Raw genomic sequence first — 5,682 nt, forward strand, 5'->3', positions numbered from 1 at the left:
ACTCTTTCCTGCCTATGCAGGGGGTCGGACTCGATGATCTATTGAGGTCCCTTCCGACCCTAACATCTATGAATCTATGAATCTAAGGCAGGGCATAGACAGAGCTAAAACGGATGAGAGCCCAGAATGGTGTGGAGATGGGGTCAAGGTGTCCAGTGCTCAAAGCAGGGCACAAAGCCATTGTAAGCAAATATAATTTCAAGGGGTGAGACCAGGGTGAATCCTGAGCCATTGAGAGGTGAAACCAGACCCCTTGTTGGGACCCAGAAGCTTTTGGGCATAGGTTTCTAATTCTGGTACTTAGCATAACCACAAGCATGTTCTGCTACAGATTTAGCCTTGGCTTTAACCAGCTGCAACTCAGCAACAAGATCTGACATGAGGGTCACCTTGACTGTGACCCGTTCTTGGCAAAGAGGATGACGTTTGGAAATACCCTATCTAGATGGCCAAAATCAAAACAAGAAGTTGGCCAACCAGAATAAGGAAATTTGGCTTGGGAAAAGAGAATCAATGAGTAGCAAAACTAACTCGTAACTAAGAATGAGGAAAAAGTACCTAAAGCTGGAAAATTTTAGTCAAGGTCAATCATAAACGGCAAGCAGAAATAGGCTTATTAATATACATTATAGGCAATGGCTTAAGCTAATTATATGATAAAAAAGCATAGGAATGATAAGGTATATAAGCAAAAGAATTTAAACCTATTCCCAGAACACTCCTGAAAGGAATTGGTCACCAATCCAAGATCCTGTGCAGTCATCAGACATAGAAGTCAGGATCCCCAGACAAGACCTCATGACCTGATCAACCAGTGATATTGAGTTCACTATATCTGGGGGTGGCTAGCATATTTTATTACTTTTTGACTAGCTACAGTATTTGAATTGTAACTGCTTAGGATATTTTACTTTTGATTTAGAATTGTAACTGTTAGGATTCAATAAACTTGCTTATAGTTAAGGATAATGGTGTCTTAGTCTCCATACCTGGTAAAAGACCTGTAGCATCATTGGACATAATACCCTGGAGGGGCAAATTCTGAGGAGAGAGACTAGAGCCCTGGAGAAGTGAATCCTGAGCCTTAAGGGGCAAGATCAGAGCTGTAGCAAGTTGTTGCCAGGGCCAGGGCCCAAAGGATGAACCGAGGACTGTAGTGTGGAGGTCAGGCATTGTGGGCCAAGGCAACAGGAGCTGGCAAGGAGATGGGGGATGGATCGAATGGTAATGCCTGCAAGGCAAGGGTATGGCTGTAGGAGGCCACAAAATCAGCCCTTAAGACAATTATTGCATTAGAGATCAGTCAGTAGGGAAGGGCTCACTCAGATCATGGGGTCGTTTCCTCTTCCCAAGTTAACTAATTACATCAAGGGGTAGCAGGTAGGAAGAAAGGGAGGATGACCAGAGAGTGAGAATGAAGCAGGAGCAGGACAACCACTGGAGGCATCATGGCCAAAATGTTGAATAAGGGTTGGATGAAATTTACTCGGTTTCTTTTGTGCAGGTTACGGTCACTCGTGTTGTAAAAGATTTTCATTACATATTTAATAAGTACTTCTTTAATACCCTAATTTTCTTGTTGCTATGTGTATGTGCCTGATAGGCCTTTTATGTGATAGGACAGGGGTCATATCTCACAGCCTCTGACTTAGTCTTTGTACTTATACTGTCCCCTTTCCTGGTAATTATTGGAGTGGCTGAGTCATTAAGGTAGTAGAGTTAAAATTCAATGGGCAGTGGCGATGCATAGGCAGTACGCGGGGGTGCACGGCCTTGTGATTGGCTGCAGGGGGACTGCCCCCCGTCAGTGGGATTGGCCATGGGGGGGATGCCCCCCCGCCCCGGGTCGCTGACTGGTTGCTGAGGGGGGCGGACAACTGACCTATGAATAGCGGCCACAAGTTGATTCAGGCCACAAGTTGAGAGTAGGTTTAGGCTAGGCTTCAGGAAGCACTACTTCACAGTCAGGGCAGCTAGGATCTGGAACCAACTTTCAAGGGAAGTGGTACTCGCTCCTACCCTGGGGAGTCTTCAAAAGGGGGATAGATAATCACCTAGCTGGGGTCATTTGACTCCAGCATTCTTTCCTGGCAGGGGGTTGGACGTGATGATCTTCTCAGGTCCCTTCCGACCCTATCAGCTATGAAACTAAGGTGGCACCAGTCAATGATTATGCCCAATGGTTATGCCTGTTAGTTTGACCTCACCTCTGGTAACACTTTCTCTCTCTCTCTTTTTTTTTTTTTGCAAGCCATGATTTTGATACCTGATAATACTTTACATATTCATTTAAGTATCTGGGTGCATGGGAAAATGTACATATTTATGCTGGTTTTTCTTGAATAAGGAGGCAAGATGTCTAAAGAAAAGGCTCTTTTAAGTAAGATTTATTCTGATCCTGGCTCTGTTGGAAACTTTGGGGATTTACACCCTCTTTGTTACATGGTCAAAAAATGTAATAAAGAGGGTATGCAGACACGCTGAGGAACTCTTCATAGTGGATGAGGCTATGACCATAGGGCAGAGATCTGTCTGTTCAAGTTAAAAGATGACATTTGAAAGAGAATTACTAGCTCCTTTTTCCCCTGAGGAATTACAAAAAGTTAACTCAAAACAGGACAGGGTTCACAAAACTTAAATAGTTTTGCCTGAGAAAGGGAAGGGCAGAAAAAATGTTTCCTGACAAATAGATTTAACTGGCCTGCCAAATCCAACAGCTGGATGGAAGCCTCTGAAATCTGTAATATAAAGAAGTAAAACTAGCACTTGCTTTTTTTTTTGAAGGAGACAGGAACAATGAAAAGGAACACAGATGCTTTTTTACTTTGCCTACTAAAGCCTGCATCAGGATGTTCCCTCAGAAAAGCGGCTCAAACTTTATGATACAACTTATTAAACCTCTGCATCTCTTGAGGACCGGGGAGGGAGGGTTAGTGGAAATACAATATCACCACAGTTGAAACACAGTCAATAAAGACATTCCTTTTGAATTGTTTTGGAACCAAGTAATGGACATAGCTCACTCTGAAGGGATATTATTTATCAATAAATGACTTGTAAACTATATGAACAAGATTACCACCAACAGTGCTAACCTGCCCAAACAAGTTATGGTCTAAGAACATGTAAGTGGAAAAGTTAGACTTAGAGTTGCCAGTGGATCTTACACTTTTTCTACCAGGGGAACTAGCCAACATTTTAGGGCTACTCCCAGGGAACAGCATAAAAAAAATTCCCCTTCTCAGCAGATATCATTGGTGGATTCAACTTGTGTTTATACATTGTATATGGGGGTGTATACATTGTATACTTCGACATTGTAAAGATTGTGGAGGACTTTTTCATACCTGACTGTTTTCACAGGGAAAACAAGATTGTTACCATCATGTATGACAAATTGTGTTACATCCCATGAGACAGCACCACATAAACTTATTCACTGCTGAAATCAAGACACACTAGAATACACCTGTCTCATTTTGCTTTGCCAAGTGATAGGTAAGCTTCACCTGCATCCCCAGAAGTCTTTGGGATTTAAAATAAGCAAAACTGTGATGATAGCTATACAGGAATTAGTACATAGCCCAGGTGGGCTGTGGAGTCCCAGGTTCTCATGGGACCCCCATGATGTATGAGGATGTAACTACAGAATAAAACTAACTGGTAATAAACCACTGCATATAAACCTACTTTATAGTGAACAGTTAACTAAGTTTGGTAATCTCCTTTAAACAGCAAAACTATAGAACTAATTATAAGGCCACAGTTAAGCTTGATTAGCATTATGTATAGACTAACGTGATGTTTGAAATAGCATAAGTTAAGGTCACATTAAGGAATCATGTGGAGGTTTAAGTTGGCCACAGGAGGAGGAAGAATCTATATTTAAGATAGCATAAGTCTAGACATATGGGGAGATTTTAGCTTTGGCAGATTTATAGAGAACTAACACCCTTAGGTGCCCCTTTTTGATCTGTAAATAACCCTCTTATAATTGCAACAAGCCTGCTGATTTGCTGACTAGGGGCAAGAGGGGGGAAAAAGAGGAAATAAACAGAAATAACTGCAAGCTATGAGGAAATAGTAAAAATATATATGCTGAACATGAGCAAGAAAGAAATCAACTAAAATGCAAATAAGGAAAGATAGAATTTAATTGGATGACAGAAAACAACTTCATATATAATACTTTTCATTTCCTTTATGTGAAGAGCAACTTGGGTACTGGAAACTGAAGATACCACCATGCAGGTGTGCAGAAGCCCTCTGGCCTGATGTCTGCACCTGGCCAGCAAAGTTGCCAAGCAAAACTACTCATCCCACATGTACTGTATCTTACTACTTTGTTTTGTTTAATCTGTCAATAAATCAATGTGCCCCATATGACAGAAATGGTTCAAAGTCTTGTTTAGTGTTGCCTCCTTGGCCACTTGTACATCAGGTGTAATAGTAACAGGGGGCATATTTCATAGCCTCTTTTGAAAAGCGGTGCCTCTTTTGAGAATGGGGATGGGGTGCTATATATTGTTACGTCTTTGTATTAAACAATGAGAATTTCCTCTCAATGTATGGGCCTTTTACCAGGTAAGGAAACTCATCAGACAATCAGGCTTAGCATAAAGACAAAGTTTATTACCTTTTGGGGGTGTCTAAATGTGATGCTACGTCACCATAGCGAAGTGCTACGGTGATGTAGCATCCACTGGTTTCTACATGTAACGAGAGTGCACTCGCTGCTATGGCGAAGTAGCTGCTAAAAATAACCATGCACTGCATGTACGGCACAGTACAGGTAGTTACTGTGCTGAGCTTTAGTACTTCCTTTTGGAAGTAGACCCAAAAGGAAGTACTAAAGCACACCACAGTAACAGCATTACCGTAAGGCAACGTGTAGACGCACCCTTTTAGAACTAATACAAATATAAAATAATATGGATACCTTTTATTGCAATATGATTCGATTAACATATATGCTCACCACTCTAAGAAATAACAAACATGACATCAGTGATTGATCAGTTCATGAGATCTTGTCCAGAGGCTACCAACTCTTATGTTTAAGTTCTGTGCAGCGTAGACTTGTTGGTCTGAGGATTCATGTTGAGGGTCTTCAGAGTGGACTTCCCCTTGAACCATGGCTACTTCCCAGTTTTATACCTGTCCTGTTTACATAACTCCATTTCTTATCTTAGCGCACACATTTTTCTATGGCCATTTATTTACATCACACATTTCTATAGCAACCATTGTAGCTGTTTCTCATATGGTTTGGCTTTCCTTAGAGGGTCTCTATTTGCCCAAGACCATATGTTGTTTTTCTGTGCTTAACCAATTTCTTAGTATCCTTAATTCATCCCGACTTAGCAAGAACTGCATTTTACATACACAACTCCCATTGCAAGGATGAGAGTCAAGCTAATTATATCAAGAGGCCTTTATTTTAGGCTAACACTTACCATCAAACCCGAAATTAAAATAGGTCCTCAGAACGTAGCCAAGTGTGGCATAGGATATGTTTCTCAAATTAGTTTGAATAAAGTGAAGAAACTGGCTACCCAGGAAGGAGCAGGAAGACTAGGTATATATTAAAAGAAGGAGCGCCCCCAGTCATAGTATGCATTTGCCATCATTGGCTTTCCTTCATACAGATAACAGGTTTTCTAAAGCCCCATGAATATCCAT

The 5,682-nt window shown here is 41.3% G+C and overlaps 1 long non-coding RNA gene across 1 annotated transcript in view; it reads left to right on the top strand.

The window, feature by feature from the left end:
• LOC102375379 overlaps positions 1-4,375 on the top strand; it is a 5,993-nt gene extending 1,618 nt beyond the window's left edge. Inside the window, exons 2-3 of the long non-coding RNA XR_324339.1 lie at positions 3,364-3,498; positions 4,212-4,375. This is a non-coding gene — a long non-coding RNA (uncharacterized LOC102375379). The remainder of the gene's footprint in view (positions 1-3,363; positions 3,499-4,211) is intronic.
• Positions 4,376-5,682: the final 1,307 nt, after the last annotated feature.

Source organism: Alligator sinensis, unplaced genomic scaffold, assembly GCF_000455745.1.
Source record: "Alligator sinensis unplaced genomic scaffold, ASM45574v1 scaffold659_1, whole genome shotgun sequence".
Taxonomy (NCBI): domain Eukaryota; kingdom Metazoa; phylum Chordata; order Crocodylia; family Alligatoridae; genus Alligator; species Alligator sinensis.